Genomic DNA, 19,320 nt, shown 5'->3' on the forward strand with positions numbered 1-19,320 from the left:
CTTTGCATTCAAAATTTGCTTCTTGGTTACTGTTTGGAATTCAAAAAATAGTTCCTGTGCCAACTATATAAATATACCAGATCGTTCTGTCCTTAGGAGAGTTCCACTTTATCCCATTCCCAAAGGGAAAGAAGTTGCAAGCAAAAAAATAACTAGTTAATGTGAGTATGAGAAAAAAATACTATTAAGTGCTACCAAAGTTGTGGTAACCACCCATCAGAGAATTTTCAGAACTGGTGTACTTGCAGATAATCTCAAATTGTCTTAAGTATGCATTCCATTTTATTGTTGGTTGAAAATTATGGTTCCCACAAATACAGTTTTAACTGTGGCAGATAGTGTTAGTTTTAAGGAAAAGCTCATTTAGAGCATCCTTTCTGTAGTCTCAGCAGTAGCAGCGACAAGAAGAACTCCTTCTCTTATCCATGCACCCACCCACACCTGTGTGCAGACATGGAAGACACTGTTCTAGATTTTAGGAAGGCAGTATTAAACAAGATGAAATGTCAACTCTTCTGGAATTTGTTTTTTGGTAGGAAAAAAAATTTAAATAAGCAAATATAGTCAGTACATCCTGTGATGATGCATATTTCTGTCATATCCAGTTGTGGCTCATAAAATCATCATGGAGCTAGAAAATTCCTACTACCTAGTGACATAGATAACCATGGAAATGTTGTAGTGTAACATATTATTCTAATGTTTGTGGTGGTACTGGTATAAACAGACCTTCTACCACCCTGTCATATAAAACTATAGCTCATACAGTTGTGTGCAGTATATGATACTTGATAATGATAAAAAATGACTACGTTACTGGCTTATCCACTTACAATACTATGGTTTTTATTGTTATCTTACAGTATACTTCTACTTACTAAAAACATGTTAACTGTAAAACAATACGTCAGTCTATGCAGGTAGCAGCCATGTCTAGCTTCCCCTGTCTTTTGATTGCATTGAATGGCCGCGCAAGTGATACACCATCTAAGTCTCCGTAAGTACACTCTATGATGATCGCACAATGACAAAATCACCCAAGGACACGATTCGCAGAAGAAGTATCAAGTAGTGATAAGTGATTTTTTTTTAAGTAAAATAAATCAGGGGACTGTGATATGGAATGATTGGGCCACTTCATTAGTTAGGCAGTGAGGTCAGAGACTCCTAAATTTTAATTCAGCAGCTGTGGTTCTACACTCAGGACAAGGGCTATGACAGGGAGCACTGGGGACGCAGAAGAATGAGTGGATCATCCTGGCTTGATACATTGCCCCATCACAGATACTGGCTCCTATGAGTCCTTTTTCCAGAGCCAGTGGCTTGACTTGGCCCTCTTCATTTCTTTGTATCTCTAGTCATTGTCCCTTCCCTGATCCACTGCAAGACATCAATTTTAGCTGACCTTTCTTTTACAGTTTTGTTATGGCTTTCAAGGGGCATTTTTTTTGCCCTTTATAATCATTTTTTAATATACTACACAAAGAAAATTCAAAATTCTTTAAATTCAGTGTAAAGAAAATTCAAATGCTTCAAAAGAACACATATAAAATAGGTATTTTACTGAATTACTAACTTCAAATCACCAATTTCCCTGCTTGAATTCATATACACATATATATGTACTCCAATAATATGTTTATCTATAAATAAATAAGATTTACATAAACACAGTACTTAAGAATTTATTGGATATATTGTTATATTGTTCTTTTTTATATGTTGCTTTTCACTTAACTTATTTTATATAGCTCTTTTATATAAGCACATATATACTTATTTCATTCTTTTTAGTGGCTGCATAATATTTTACTGTATGAATGCCAATGAACTAAATTGTTTAGCCAGTTCTTACTACATAATTGTTTTACAGTCCTTGATATTACAAACAAAACTGTAATGTCATAAATATATGCTGGCTCAAATATTGTGTCTACATCCATGTTAAATTTATATGTTAGGATGATTATAAGAAATTCTAAGACCTATAGATTAAAAGTGAACAAATATTGGCAGATATACATGGTTTAAGAGATATGGTCAAATTTCTTTTGAAGTCTTTTACTCCAAATTTCTTTCTTTGTTTTTAATTTATAACAGCTGATAAAACAGGAAATATTTTGGATGCTAAACTCTGCTGGGTAAAATAAGAAAACTCTGGATTATTATCGCTACCAAATCATGGTTTCCTATTAACTACACTCACATCTCTATACAGGAATGCTTCCAGGAAACTGCCTTTCCATTCCTTCTAGGAACAAAACCCATTATAGGAATTATATAGTCAAACAGGGAAGAAGAGAAAATGTAGGATTGGACTCCAGGTTGTGTCTAGAACAAATGTTGGATAGATTATTTAATCTCTCTAGTTTGATTGAAATAATGAATACAGAGAATATCTACCTTTAAAAATAAATGAGATAATGCCTATAGCCCAATATTTGGCACTCTATTCTTTCATGAATAAATTAAACCAACATTCCTCCTCCTCTGTTCCCTTTCTTCCCTTCTTTCTGTGCTCAGAATCTCCAAATTATAAGGATATGGCAAGGAAGACCATGACTTAAAAAGCCACAGCCCTACAAGTGTCAACATGCATTTCCGCCCCAAAGATAAGCTCTGAGATGCTTCTGTTACCAATAGCTGCTTCCTGCTACTCTACCAGCAAATGGTAGAGGGCATACTCCTCAAGTCTTAGACCCTCCTTCAGGGCCCATCAGGGTAGGCAGTTACTGGGAACCAAGTGGATAAGTACAACTCACCTCATCCCAGTATTACTAACCACCACCTGCAAAACAGTCTGTGCCCTCAGGAAGCATTATTTCCCCTTTTCAAAATCACCACTCAGAGCACGTCTTCATAGAGAACCCCAACTCCACGAAGCACACCTTTATGGTTACTCCCTTGTTAAATCACAAAAACTCAAATGCTATTTCAGATTTTGATTTAGCACTCATTAAATTTTCATAAATTCGTGCTAAATATTGAAATACATCATTTTTTTTTAAAGATGAGAAAAGAAATCTTGTGCTTATAAGTTTTGGAATAATGGAGGGAACACCATAGTGGAGATGGGAAGAGACAGGCCTGAGTTTAAAACCTGACTCTGGTGCTCAGTACAATCGTTTCTGTGAGCAAAATGCTGCAATGAGCATTAGTTATCTTCTCTGTAAGGTACAGTTAATAATGCTCCTTAAAACTGCCTGGTTCATTTCTTTTTTGCGGGGAAGGTGGTACCAGGAATAGAACTCAGAGGCACTCAACCACTGAGCTACATCCCCAGCCCTATTTTGTATTTTATTTAGAGACAGGGTCTCACTGAGTGGCTTAGCACCTTGCTTTTGCTGAGGCTGGCTTTGAACTTGTGATCCTCCTACCTCAGCTGGGATTACGGGTATGCACCACCATGCCTGGTTTGGTTCTTTTCTTGCCTGCTGCTTTTCGTGCCACAAAGGAGGTCTTAAACAATGCAAGCTTGAGTCATGATTTTCTGTTTTGATCTGGTAATAGAAATACTTGCTTTGAACACTTCCAAAATTTGAGGATTACAGATGATCTTTATGGCCAGGGATAGGCAGTGCAAATTTCCACAGCATTGATGAGTGGAATATTTTTCTCAGGAACAGGAACAGAGCATTCTTCACTTATCTGGCTGATGTTTAATTTGGGAAAAGTTTACAAATGGATGCAAGAGGATGAGAGAGTGAAAAGATAAGATATCTTTCAACACCTCCTTGTCACGGGTGTTCAAGAAGAAAAAGAATGTGCTTTTTTGAAGCTATTGTTAGACTCATTAGAAATATATTATAGAACAAAAACACAAATGTAAGCTGTATAGAGATGTCCCTGTTGTAGGAATCTGTTTTAATAATTGTAGATTTTCTTTTTTCTATCTTATCTACTTTTGGGTCATAGGCAAGGTACAGTTGGTATCATTAGAAATGCCACAGCTTTTCGTACAATTTAAACCTGGGAAGGCAGGGGTGGGGGACTCAATTATATATTTTTATAGTTCTCAGATAGTAAGGTGGTCATTTTGTGGGGTCTTCATTTCAAAGCCTCATGCACATATCAAATGATAATAATACTTGCCTTTGCTTTGATTGCTAAGAAATATGTCTCTTAATATTACCAGGGTATCATCCTGGCATTTGAATTGGCATATGTTTCAGAATAATGTTTGGAAGCCAAAATTTCAATAGAGCAACTTGTGAGCCTCACACATAAGCTTTTATGCACTGATGATGATTCCTCAAATACTTGTCTTTTAAATTAGTTTTGAAAAGAGGAATGTTCCTTTTCTTGGCTTATTTTCACTCAGCAATCATTCTTCTATAAAAGCTATAGTTTTTCTAGAAATGTGCTTATTGAGCAATCACTTTCTTATTAAGCCACTCTTGTACTTAATTTTGACTTTCAAATTATAACTTCCATTGACAGCACACAGCAGATTTTTCTCATGCATTTACTCTATAGAATAACTGTAGTGATATTTAGATTCTTGGCATCTTTCCCCAAAAGGGATATTAGTCCTCAGAGGGGGAACAAAAAGATTTTCATTTTAAGAGTCCCACTTAAAGTTATGTGAATTCATGAACAACTCAATACTTCATAGTTGGAAAGATATGGAATTTTTAATTGTAATAATCAAGTAATGTTTAGGTTTGACTCTTGATAATTTATAAATATGAGGTAGGGCAATTGGTAAAAAGCTTCAAAGTCGGCCAGATACTGTGAACTGCCAGAAATATTAGAAAGGGCATAAACTTAGATCAGATTGAACTTGGTTCTGGCCAAAACACATTCGCTAGTCATGTGACACTGAGCAAGTTGCTTAATTGTTTTGATTCCTCAGTCTATAAAACTGAGATGATTATTGTCTTCCTCTTGTGGTTGTTAGAGAATTAGATTAGATGGTGTATATGAAAAGCTTTGTAACTATAAAGTGCTGTTCAGCTATAAGGTCTTCATGTGAATTGCCTTTATTTAAGTTCTGTAGACTTTTGCCTTAAGAGAGGGGGAAAAAAATTTGTCTTTCAGCCACAAACACTCTATAGGTCCTGAGGAAATTAAGGAAGGAACAGTTTGCATAAATGTGGACAGGAAAATACAGAAGGCACTTATCCCACTGCAACTGTGAGGTTGTTTAATTTGCATTTTTCCTAGAATCATAAAATGTAGCTCTTTTTTTTTCTTGTATACTATCTCAACATATTTATGGAGATAATTCTCTCCTTATGCTAACTTGATTACCTGGCAAGAGTCTTTAAACTTAGTAGTCAAAGGCCCATTGTGAAGGAGAAGTCCATTGCTTATTTCAGAGAAGTAAGTTTCTAAGTGCATCCTATTCCAGACATCAGAACTTATATGACACTGAGTATCACAAAATAAAAAATAATAACAATAACACATTTGTTTTACAGCCTGAACTCAATGTTAGAACAGCATATTTCTTTCCTTAATTTTATTGAAACTCAAAAATGCTTCTTCATGGATCACCATTACTTTAGCTACTGACCTATGGGGGGAAATGCTTTTCCATAGGAAATCACCATATTTTATATGAGTTGTGATTGCAACACTAGGTTGAGTATTTTTCCCATACCCTTCTGGCAAAAGTTGACTCCAGAAATAATAATGTTTGAGATTATAATAGCCAGCAGATAATAGTATTCCTATACCCACTAAGTAGCTTTGTACTAGTTAATAAGAAATGATTGAACTTTCTCACATGCACAGAAAATAATCAAAAAGTATGCAAGCTGTTCTGTACATTTAAAGAAGAGAGATACATTTATAAAAACTGGACGCTAGGATTTACACCTAAATTACCTTCTAAAAATTAGACCTTGAACATTTTATACCTGACTTGAAACTTGAAATCCATAATCTCAAAACTTTGTTATTATAATATAATTTTAGGACATAAGTAACTAATTCTCATTTATATTCATGGGGAAAGAATCAGACCCTAGTTCCTCATTTCCAAAAATTTTAAGAATCAAAATTTCATAGTCAAAAAACATCAGAGGGGGCTGGGGTTGTGGTTCAGTGGTAGAGTGCTTGCCTAGCACATGTGAGGCTGTGGGTTCAATCCCCAGCACCACATTAAAAAAAATGAATAAAATAAAGCTATAAAAAAGTTACCTCATTTAAAAAAATATCACAGGGATCAATAGAATATTTCTGGGAGCTGAACAAGCTTTCTTTTTAGTTTGTGTTTTTTACTTTAAGTGACTGTAACCAACAAAGCAAAGATAAGATCTTGCTTTCACTGATTTAAAAAAATAATAATAATTTTCAAGTTCAGAAAGTCCTCCTATTGTTTAGAGAGAAAAATTCTCATAAATGGCAGGGAAGACAGTGCCAGGCCCTCTCCATCTTTCGTTCACTTAATGGCTTGCTCTGGCTGGGGGTTTTGCCGCCTGCTGTTGGGTACATTGATTTGAATGTTATACTTGGGAACTATATACTGAACTGCAATATAATTCCAAAGCCCCTTAATTCACAGATGTGAATTAAGATGGGGAATGGAAGGAAGGAACTGGCTCTAATTCTATAGAAATGATGAAAGAATAAAGTCATTTTGGTGTATTCATGGGACCCTGTATAACCTAAAGTATGCTTGAAAATTTATTGTTATTCAAAATTATTTTTCATTGTTGCATTAAGGGGGCACAGTGTGATTAGATTCAATACAACTATATGATGTGCAGGGTTCAAATCAAGGTAATTAGCATTTTCATCTTCTTAAACATGTATCATTTCTTCATGTTGGAATCATTCAAATTATTCTCTTCTAGTTCTTTGTAATATAAATAATAAACTGCTGTCAACAATAGTCACCCCACTGTGCTATGAAAGAGAATTCATTTCTCCCATCTAACTGTGTTTTGGGTACCCTCATTCAACTTTCCTCTATCTGCCCTGCCCCCAGACTCTTCTTTCTGTGAGATCAACCTTTTTAGCTTCCACTTATGAGTGACAATATGCAATATTTGACCTTCAGAGTTGTTCTGTTTTTATTTTTATGTGACCATAGAGCACAGTTGTCTGAAGGTTTCTGGAGCCCAGCATATCTCCAGAGGTTAGATGAAATTTCTGAGCCTGTATGAACTGATTTTAGCTCTCTTGGTGCCATCTACCTCCCTCTTCCTTCCAGTCTACTTTCATGCTGATTGTAATGCTGGGGTTATACCAGACATTCACTAGAGGGCAGCAGAATTCATAGGACTGTATTATTTATGAGCAATGGGAAAAAGAATCTTGACAGTTTTTTTTTAAAAAATCACCTGTTATAAATATTAATTATCAGTAATCTACGCAGTGTATATTCATTTCACAAAAAGTTGAATAAAATGCCAAGTGTAATCTCACTATTATAACTAAAGAAGTCTGTGAACACCAAGGAATGTATTAGTTAAACTTCCTAGAGACAGCTTTTTCCTTATGAAACTGAGGGTCCTCAAAGGGCACCTATTCTATGCACCCTGGCTGGGAGTCAAGCCACCTCTGCAAGGATGCTGGGAGAGGAACCCTAATGGTCAAAGGTCAAAATGAAAACCAAAACCCAGATCCATCTAATAATCTGGGATCATCACCACCAGCTAAAGAGCTGACATCCCCCGACTGTGTGCAGGGGGTAGGTGTGCGGGAAGGAATATCCACACTCTCTTCAGACACAACCCATAAGGAAATTCATCCCGGGGTTGTGGGCTCCTTTATTTTGCAGGTATAGGCTGTAAGAGAGGGGCGTGGCACTGTTTTACTCAGGGCACATTGGAGGAAGAAAAATGAGCAGGTTGATAGGGAAATAACTTTCTGAGACATCCTGAGGAGGAATGACTTTGTGGAAGGTGGCAGAAAAAAAACAAGGTGGCCTGAATCACCATGCACTACCACAGTGAACAACAAAGGTCCAGAGATCAGAGAATGAGGAAAAGAACACTGAGGGATTTCAAGGAAAATGATGCCTGAGTCCCCCAAGGATTCTTCTGAGGAAGAGAGGCTTAGGAAACAGAGGCTACAGGTTTTACTGGTGAGGCTTGAATATGAATATTACTTTATTAGCCTATTTATTGTCATCATACCTCTCCAAGTGCTTCCCACAGGACAGCATGGACTGTACAATCTAGCTTACAACTGACAGAAAAAACTTGCCCCTTAATCCCCAAACTTCACTATTAGATGTTCAATGAGGATAAATATAACATAGTATTATTACAATTTTACTTTTAGCCCAAACTTCTGGAAAATCATTATTCTCAATCTCGATTTTTTCTTATGCATCATATCTGGAGATACCCTGCATTAGAGTCACACCATGGAAAATTATACACCAACAATGTTAGGAAGAAGAGTCTAATAAGACCTGTAGGAGAAAGATGTAACCAAATGTCAGGAGCAAATAAAGAAAAGTAATATTATTTGCTGCCAGGGGAGACGGGGAAGTGTTAATGGAGAAAATGGCATACGAACAAGTCTCAAATATATGCATGGTTTTTATAAGTAGAGTTATGGGAGTAACATTTTAACAAGATGGAACTGAATAATGAAAACCACCTCGGTTCATGAAGAGGGACTGATGGCTGTAATACTGGCAAAAGGTTGCTGTGGTTTAGATAAGTGTTCCTTGAAGACCCATGTGTCAAAGGCTTGGTCCCCAGGCCCTGGTGCTATTAGGAGGTGTTAGAACTTTTTAAAAGCCAGGCCTAGTCGGAGGTCTTAGGTTATTGGTGGCATGCTTTCAAAGGGGATAGAAATAATTCACTCCTCCTTTCTCTCTGTTTCACTGCCACCCTGAGGCTAGTGGCTTCCTCCATCCATCACATGTGCCTGCCATGATGTGCTACCTTGCCACAGGCCCACAATGATGCCAACTGATCCATGGACTGAAATCTCCCAAAGTTGGAGGCAAAATAAACCTTTCTTCTTTTCATGTTAATTATCTCCAGTTTTTTGTTATAATAATAGAAAACTAACTAACACATAGGCAGAACTGAGGCTGTAAAAGGTATTATGGAGCATGTTGAGGAATTTGAAATTTGTAGCCATTTTGTTAGGTTTTTGCATAGAGCTACACAATCAGAATCACACTTGAGTCTTGCCTGAGGCCTGTGCAGGTGATGGAAGCTGTCTTCCCCTGAGTGGAGTGGGCTGGCTGAGAAATACAGCAAAAATTCACATGAGACAGAAAATAGTTTTAAATATGAGGGCAGGATGGCTCTTCAATCTTAAGAGTTGAGCTTCCATGCTGGAAAGAGAGAGTAAGAGCTGGTGTTGCCCTACTTGTTAACTCAAAACTCTTTAAATGTGATTTATCAGTCCTTGGGATGAGAAAGCAGTTTTGTTTTCAAAAACTTTCTTTGTTACAAACAAGCATCACAGGATGTGGCCAATGACAATCCATTTCCGTTTTCAAGTTTCAGGGGTGATTCAGAGATGGAGACAAGAAGAGTTAACGGCAAGTTAAAAATGTGTCTTGCTGGCTGAGAGCTCTAGGGGATTACAGATATTGATGGGTTTGAGGCTTCATCTGGTGAAACTAAAATAAACTTTCCCTTATTTCTTCTAAAAAAATTTGGATTTACTGAAGTACATGTTGACATGGATAATTCAATTTAATTTTTAAATTAAATACCACAGCATTATTTCAATTAAAAAACATCTGATTTTAATCCCAAATAATAAAAAAACAAAACTTAAACCTTGGATGAACTAAAGTCAAATCAAATTTAACTAGTTCAGAATTGCCTTATTTTAATATACCACAATGTTGCTAAAATACTATTCAAGTTCCCTAAGTGTTGATCAACCTGAGACTTGTGGTATTATTACATATAAAAGTTCAGAAAATGTTTTCTGATTGATCAACTTGTGGATTTTGCTTTTGTACCACTTCTTGGTAAAAGTTTCAACCATATGAAATACCATTCTTTTTATATTGCAGTGGAGTTTTACATTGCAGGTTTAAGAAGCTAAGAATTTCTACATGAGTTTTTCTTTAACTATAGCAATAAGCTTCCCATATGGCAACAGAAATGACACTCTCTTTCTGCTATTTGAATAATCTGCTTCCAAACAGGAAGAGTGGGGAACAGGACCAACAGGACCAAAAAATGTCTGTGACACTTACCTTTGGAGCAAGACTTAAGCTAATTAAATTATTGCCATATGATGTTATTTGGACTGTAATTGCTATCATAATGAGATGCAGAAAGAATAGAAGGCCCCAGAGCCAAAGACATAACTTGGAAGAGATCAAGTCCTATCACATTAGCCATTCCTACAAACTGGATTCAAAAGAGGTCTGACTTGCCCCAAGTCGTTCACAAACTGAACAGCACAACTGTGTCTCGTGCACATTTTCTGCTTTCCAATTTTGATAGATGCATATCTGCCATGTTCCAATTGCTCTCTAGAAAATATTTCTTAGCTGCCTACTTCTGCCTGTTTTCAGTCATAGATCTGTCTTACTACAGCTTATCAATAATTTAAAATAAAAATATGAAAAGCAACAGTAATGAGATCTCTGCAGGCAATACCCTGTCAACAGGAAAAATGAAGACATGGTAATGAGGAAAACATGAGTCTGATTATCATGAGAAGTATCAGTTCTTGTTCCTTTGTGGTGGTATATAAACCACAGTTACTGCCCAAATAGTGTTTCAGATCACAAACATCTTGGAGATAGCTGGAGTTCTTCCTAGTTTGATTATTTTTTATTATTTCAGGTTAAATCTAAGTTAAAGAAACATGCTCCCTATTCTTATCAATGCAGTCAAGATATCCCTAGCGATATTTCTTCAAACTTCAGAATGACTCCTAAATATGTGCTGACACTTCTGAATAACTAACAATGCTCGCCTCCCATTCTCACCTCTTAATAATCACTGGCATCCACCTAAAAATCCCCACTAGGAGCACGTGGGTCTTTATTGGCCCTTTATGTGAACAATTTTCCTGTTGTTTCTCCAAGCTGGAAGTTGCAGTCAAAAGAAGGAGAAACATAAAACTGAGAGAAAAGGGTTGAAGGGAAACCAGCAAAGAAACACTTGGAAAAGTGATGGAAGATTTGTTTTGTCCATTTTATTTTCAATGAACACATAATTATTGTACACATTTATGGAGCATCATGTAGTGTTTCAAGATACATAATCGTTGTGCAATGCTTAGTGTATCAATCACCTTAAACATTTATTATTTCTTTCTGGTGAGAACATTCAAAATCATCTCCGTAGTTATTTAAAAATATATGATATATTATTGTTAATTGTAGTTTACCTCAGCATTGCAGAAGTTTTAACCTTCTGGAGCTAGCTGGCTATTCTTTTGCTAGGGAGGACATACTTTCATTAAGCCAACAATTGGTTTTAAGTGTGTCTTCAGAGAACAGAGACTGAGTCCATAGTAACGCTTGTATTATGATCAACAGTTGCTATTTTGTTTCTTCCCCAAAGTTCCTGTTTATGTCTCATAGCCTTTATATTGTCTTTTCAAGAACTGAGCCAGTTGGCCGGTGGCCATGGTAAAATTGCACCATTAGTAAGTATAAATTCATCCCATCAGTAGACACCTCTTTTTTGTATTCTGCGTAAGCTCAGTTTTCCATTTGAAGTGTCATATAGCTATGGATGAATAGAGAACATTATTTAAGCAAGGATGATTTTCTCAAAATAAGCTCCAAATACAGAACAATTATCAGCATCATTAAGAAATTTTGTTCTTTTATGAAAAAAATTATAGTATGCTACATCGTTTTCACATTAATGTTTGACATTGTGTTTAAGTATTTGTCTCATGTCCAGAAAATAATATGGCATTTTAATTTTGTGGGGGGGGCTACTGAGGATTGAACTAAGGGATACTAAACCACTGAGCCACATCCCCAGACCTATTTTGTATTTTATTTAGAGACAGGGTCTCACTGAGTTGCTTAGTATCTTCCTGTTGCTGAGGCTGGTTTTGAACACATGATCCTCCTGTCTCAGCCTCCAGAGCTGCTGGGATTACAGGCATGTGCCACCATGCCTGGTGATATTTTCTTTTTAAGACTGGCAAGGAAGGAAAATGGTGGCCAAGAGAAGGATCTGTGAGAAAAGAAAAATTATACACACACACACACACACACACACACACACATACACACAAGCATTTCATCATTGTAACCAAAATACCTGAGAAGAAAACTTAGAGAAGTAAAAGTTTTATTTTGGCTCAAAGTTTCAGAGGTCTCAGTCCATGGTCAGCCAACTCCATGGTTTTTTGCCAGATGTTAGGCTGAAGAACATCATGACCGAAGGGCATGATGGAGGAAAACTACTCAGCTTATGTCATCCAGAAAACAGAGAGATCCGGGAAGGCCAGGGCTAGATATAATCCCCAAGGCCATGCCCTCAGTGGTTACTTCCTCCACCCATGGCCCACCCGTCCATAGTTTTTACCATCTCCCTATTTGAATTATTATTTCATCAAATGGATTAATATACTAATAAGGTCAAAATCCTCATGATCCAATCATATCATCTCTGAAAATTGCCTCATTGCCTAGCACATAAGCTTTTGGAGAACATTCCAGATCCAAACCATAACAAAGACCCTCTACCAGGATCCAAATTTCTCAATCTACCCTACGCCAAACCAAAGGAACATAAATTAGTGAATACTACTATTAATAAAACTATGGCTTCTTGAAGGTGACTGTGATAAGCAATTTGCACATTTTATCCAACTTATTCTTTAAAACAAATATGAGAGAGAGATAGCATCTCCAATTTTTAAAGCTGGGAAATGAGGGAAACTAAAAGACTAAAAGCATTTGCCCAGGTTTATGTATTTCATGGTTAAAGAGCTGGATTCTTCTAAGTTTGTCCCAACCAAAGCCCAAACTGTAACATCCAAGGCTCTACTGCCTATCTTCCTAGTCAGAGCTCCTCAACAGTAAGTCTACCAGAAAAGAGAGAAGCAACTTCATTTCTGCAAAGAATTCTTATGTGACTAAAATAAAGAGATTTACTCAATACAATTGGTTTAGCAAGTATAACTGTGAAGAAAGATCAGCCTCAGAAATGCTTTTTTAAAAATTTTTTCAGGAAAAAAATCCTGTTGGATTGTGTGCAAAACATGGAGTATCTTCATTTTTTTTTTAAAGTACACATTTAAATTTTAATGACATAATTGTTTTAAGTCTTCTTTTGGATTAATGATTTCTGTATTAATATCCAAAATAAAACATTTTTAATAGTGTCATTTTTGCATATTCTAAACATTGTATCAGTATTTTAAATATATATTCACTACCAGCTTCTTGTGTTTTATAGTTGCAGGGAGATAGAATTGCAAGTAGAATAATTTGGTGTTGTCACTTAACTCTGAAAAAGCATGCAATACTGCATACATTTGTGATAAACCACTAACAATTTGCTATGGTAGCCAGGCCATTATTTTCCTATATTAGGGAAAAAAAACCCTGGATTCAGCAAGCCAGTATTGTATCCCATTTAATATTATTTGCAACAATGATTAACTAGAGTGCCTGGGGCACTTACGTAAACAGCTGTTTCTTGTATTTTCCAGGTGATAAAACCTGTTAATTTGGCAACTTATAGAGGAGACATTAGATCCACTCCAGTGCTACTGGAATAATGGCATTCCTTTAGGCAGGGTACAGCGCCCAGTGACAAGAGAACAGGGAGGGAGTGGATCAAGGAAGAGGCCTAGAAGAGAGGCTCAGAATCAGCCAGGACAGCATAAAGGCATCCAGAGACTTCAAGGGGCAAAGGAGGTGTCCAAAAATGCTATCATTTATCTTGTGCTTGGTTTGCCTGTTTATTTACCTACTTCCTCCTTTTGAAGACTGAGCATATTTAAATATTTCTCTTTTATGCTCTGGAAATATTGCTAGTGAAAGAGGGATAGTCTTTAAATTTTCAAAATTCTATGGTATATTTTATAAAGTACCATGAAACCAATCACAGATTTATGCCTTTTTTGCCAAATATAAGAGAGCTATGGTTTTTCGTACTAAACACTTATAAAACACAAAAGCAGCAATAAACAGGATTGATATTAACATTAACATTACACATAAAATCCAAAAGTCAACATTCTATATTTTCCATATCCAGTGTATATATCACTTTTTTATAATGTTAATTTTCTGTCTCCTAATAAAATTTAAGACTCATGAGGAAATAAATTTGCAAGTTAAAATGAAATTATGGAATTTAACATCCGCATCAGGCATAATGTCAAAGAGTTTATTACTAGCACTGACGTTTTCTTAAAGAATTTATTCACAGTTTACATTTACCATGAAGAGGTTTCTAAGTTAAGTTTTTATTTCTTCAGTTTTCCTTTAATCTTTCTCTCATCTCATTTTATTTTGAGTTGTCATAAAGAGATACTGAAAGGATCCACTTGGCTCCTGGTGGGAGAGGATATTTATTTTATTATTGTTCTCCCCTGCTATAGTCAATGCATTAAAAGGAAGATTCTACACAGGAATAGCTGAGCAATCAATAAAATGCATTCCCAAGCAATAATAATGTGAGGGAGTCATTGCAATTTGATTAGTGACCTTTTCATTCTTTGTAGAGATAACCTTTATTGATATCATTAACTAGATGAAACACTGGTTTGATGCAGCTCTTTTAGCCATGAAGCTCCGTATTGATTGAGAAGCAAGATCTGAGATTTTGTTAGTGTTGAGCTGTTTACAGAAATAGGTGATACATCCCTCTCCTTTTCTCCAGCCTCTCTCTCTTTTTTTTTTAAACCAGCAGTGAATACATAGGAGAAACCAAGGACATTTTCTTACCTTTGTTCTGTTTCTATAAATAAAAGTGTTTGGGTTGAGAAAGTATTTTCTGAATGCTCACAAAGATAGAGGCCTTTTTATCTTAGCAAGTCTGGTATGGCATAAGTAGATACCAGGTTTGGTTATTGAAATTGTCAAGAATTTTTCATTATATAACTCCATGTTAGTGTTTTCCAATTCAGAAAGCTCATACTACGTCTACATGTGTTTGTGTTTAAATGAATCAGTATACTTATCTATTGCCCTAAGAAAGGCTATCTTATCAGAGAGAAAACCCAGAAATTTTTACCTCTTGATCCAAGTAGCTGATCACCTGGGAAAAGGTTTATCTGTGTCAGGTTCCATACAATTGAGAAAGAACTTCTGTTTAGCTTTTTAAATGAATTACTTGACATGGGAATCAAACCATAAATTTTAATTCCTAAAAGGCAATATTTACATGAAAGTCAACTTTTAAGTCAACTTTTCTACTGTCTAGAAAAGAGAGTTTGGTGAAAGGGAGCTATTACTTAAAACTGTGCTTTGTAGCTGAACTTGGTGAGTCTGACTTGGGAATACTTGAGTTCGTGGTACATGAATTGGTTTGTGTAGTGACTAGAATTATAACATATTTGTTTTGATTGATTTGTGGACTACGTTTAGAGTATATAAGTAGTATCTATGGATTCAGGATGAATAATTAATGTTTATCAAATAGGCACTGGGAAAGATTTGCTAAGGTACAAGTGTAAATGATTTTGTTGGGGAGGGACAGACGAATTCTTAAGCATAGAAACTGTTTATATATTCCCTTAGGTCTCCAAGCACAAGAGTAGTTGAATTAAAGAGCTGTGGAGTGGATATTACATTTTATCTAACAAGCTTTTTTTATTTTTTAAGAAAGACTACAACTAAGTTTAAGAAAACACTGCTTCAGAGATAGATAATAAGAATGAGTCTGGGTTTAAATTTTCTAATTCTAGGCTTTAAAGACAGAGATCAACTTTCAGATTGAAAGTACATTTAAGGTCTGTGACAGTCACTTTCTTTTTTTTACTTTTTAATATTGTACTTATTAATATATACTATTTATACAAATTAATGGGTTTTACTGTGACATTGTCCATATAGGTCACTTTTATTTCTTTTCTTTTCCCAGTGAGATTTGAGCCGCACACTTGCCTCACACTGAGCTACACACCAAGCTCTTCTTTGAATTTTTACTTTGAAACAGGGTCTCACTATGTTGCCCAAGCTGGTCTCAAACTTGTGATCCTGTTGCTTCAACCTCCCAAGTAGCTGGGATTAGAGGTATGCACCTCCACTCAGGGCACACTTTCTTTTAAAACAAGAAATCTTACATATATAGTTCTTACAACATTGTTCTTTGGTAATGAAAAGCTGAGAGCAAAGCAGAAATAGATTTATATTTCATCAGATGAGCTTGTGGAGGTTTTGTGTCAGCATGAATTTATTTTATTTCCACCCTTCAGAATTACAGTGTGCAAACATTAAACATATTTATTCGTTGCACTTTACCATGGATTCAGATTTTTTTGTACTTCACAATCTGTTTTCAGCCTGAAGTTATATCAACAAGGTAATGCAAAATCAAAATACTTAAAGCCCTGGGGAAAACAGTCATCAAAATAATGTCCCCATTTCCTAATCCTGAGTATTATGATTCACCATCCTTTCATATATTAGCAAAAGGAAATGGAGAAGAAGAAGGGGATAAGTAGACACAAAGGGAAAGAATAAGGATGGAGAAGAAAATAAAAATATTTGACGATGACTTTGGAAGTTTCTGTGCTTACATAAAGTACAATTCAATCACCTGGCACTTATAGATTCTTACTGAATTGTTTCTTTAAGTTGGCAGTGTCTACGTTTTTGTCACTCAAAATTGCAGCCCTTTGAGTAGCAGCAGAAACTGGGAATTTGTGAGGAGTTCAGATTCTCAGATCTCCATCTCCACATGGGGGCCACAAAAATTCAAAGATTTGAATTTTTAGATAGATCCCCAGGTGCTTACGCATGTTAACTGCCATGTGACCCCTGAAAATACACTTCTTCCTTGGAGACCAATGACAGTGAACAATGAAACATAACAAGTGAAAAACAACTACATTCTTCTGGAGTTAAAGCATAAATAAGAGAAAATATAAAGTTCCCATATGCACTTGTGCTTCCCACTATAAAATGGATCACTAAGGTAATTCATTACTCTAACTTGAGAATAGCAAATGACACTGTGTCCATCCACCTTTCTCTGCTTCTAAAAGTTAAACAAAAACTTTCTCACAATTTTAATGTTCAACAAAGTTATATAAATTGCCTCTTTTTCTTTACTAGCTCAAGTCTTCAGGTAATTCTATTTTAATGTTTTGCCTTTTAATGAACTTGAATCATTTCTCCAGATTGCATTGTTCCCAAATGACCATTTTTATATGAATGCATCTTTCTTAGATGCACAGTTTGTATGCATGTGTTATATAATCTTCACATGTGCACATGCACACACACACAGACCCACACACACCTCTCCCACATTCACAGGTGAATGTTTTATTCCTTTGCTACACATCCTAAGACTTCAGCATGGTCTATGGGATTCCTGGGGCAGGGGAGGAAGGCGTATCTGTACACCTAAGAGTACTGTACACTTGAACTGTGTTTGCAGCAACAACAAAACCAACCTGAGCACCTGGTAGGAGAAAGAAGGAAAATGGCACCTGTTCTTTACCATGTAGACTGCCATGGAAAGGCAAGTTATTAAAGAAGAAAGAAAAGGTGCTTTAAAATTTAAGTAGCATATTTTAGTTGGGGTGGTAGTGAATCTTTCCCAGGTGACATTAACAAATGTCAAATATTATGGTAGATGGAAAGAAGGACTTTGATCAAACTATAAAATTTTTGGTCTGAATTGACTCTCTTATTGTTTTTCTCTGGCAAATGATCCTCTGATGTGTGAACTGGGGAATACAGATCATGTTTGTATATATGAGATTACAATGCTTACATAATTAACTTTTGTTTTGAATTTAGCTCTTAGAAATGGCTGTTGAGGATAAGGAGACATTTTAAGTATATAGCCAGAGAAATGTACCAACTCCTGCAGAATCACCTTTGTTCTGAAGAAAATATAAGCAGAGTTCTTATGAGGTGGGAAGGGTGTCAAAGAGATTGGCCCTTACCATCTCAGAGAAACACTGTTTAGATGTGGCTGCTGTGTTAACCATGAGCAAAGTGAAATGAATTGACATGACAACTTGCAAACATTCTAGAGCAAAAGAGTACCAATAAAAGTAAATAGTTAAAAGCAAAGAAAGAAAGATGAGAACAAAGGAGAATGGCATGGAGAATACAGATGAAAACATGGAGAAATATAAAGTCCTCCATAAGTGCCTAAAATGGGAAGTATATAAGAACTTTTTAAGAAAACCCTGAATCTGGTATACCTGAGCTCCAAGGCAGAGTAATAAAACAGCAGAAACAAATGGTTCTAAGTTGAGGAGGCAAATTGAAAACTGAAGGACCTTTAAAAGTCTAACAAACAAATTAGAATCAAGAAAGATAGAAAGACACAAGTTAAAATGAGACCACTAGTGTAAGAGAGGAAAAATTTCTCTCTTGGAGTATCTTACTGAACCTAAGAATTAACTGACATAAAACAGACTAACATCTCTGAATTCTTGGATACTGTGATTTCAACAAAGATACTGGTATTAAAAGACCCTTTAAATTGATTAATAAACCAAAGAATGATTAAAATGGTAAGAGACAAACAGGAGAGCCCAATTTGTGATGAAGAAAGGGTATGTATTGAAGACACTGTTTATTGCTTTAGGGTCATTTAGTGATAATGAACTAGACATCACAAAAAATCACTGATTAAAAGACATTGAAAGAATCAATTCCTTAACCCTTGATAGAAAGCGGGTTATATATGAAGTGAGTCAATTCTTATATGGTTGTTTCCTGGCAACTTTCCCCACCTGAATGGGACTGGGATCATTGATGTGATTCATCCATCTATTCAAATCAGTGAACATGTATTCAGTGCCTTTTTTTTTTTTTTTGCTAAGCATCTAGAATCCCATTGCATTTATTTTTCTTAGCATCTGATAAGTTGTATGTATAAGTTCCATAGGTTAAGGACAGAGGACAAGAGATTTTATGATGGAAAAAGAAGACACATTTAGTGTTGGCCTGCTTCTTTGTCTTCAAAGTTGAGAAAATTGATTAATTGTGCCAAAAATTGGGGTAAAGGAATATGATATTTTCTTTTTCGAAACTATAATTCTGGTTATATTTATGGGTGTATATGTGTGTTAAGTATATGTGGATAGGGTTAGATAGATATTAGATAGAGAGATAGATAAGTAGGTAGATAAATTTGTATAGCAAAATGGTGATAGTTGTTAATCCTTAAATATTCTTAAGTATTTTTGAGTGTCAAAGGGGTAGGAACTTTTTAACACTATATTCTTACATTCTTTTGCATATTACTTCTCTATTAA

General features: G+C 35.7%; 1 protein-coding gene across 1 annotated transcript in view; it reads left to right on the forward strand.

The window, feature by feature from the left end:
• Arhgap24 (Rho GTPase activating protein 24) overlaps positions 1-19,320 on the forward strand; it is a 462,423-nt gene that overhangs the window by 228,250 nt on the left and 214,853 nt on the right. The gene's annotated exons all lie outside the window — the stretch shown is intronic.

This window comes from Callospermophilus lateralis, chromosome 8 (assembly GCF_048772815.1).
Source record: "Callospermophilus lateralis isolate mCalLat2 chromosome 8, mCalLat2.hap1, whole genome shotgun sequence".
NCBI classification, from domain to species: domain Eukaryota; kingdom Metazoa; phylum Chordata; class Mammalia; order Rodentia; family Sciuridae; genus Callospermophilus; species Callospermophilus lateralis.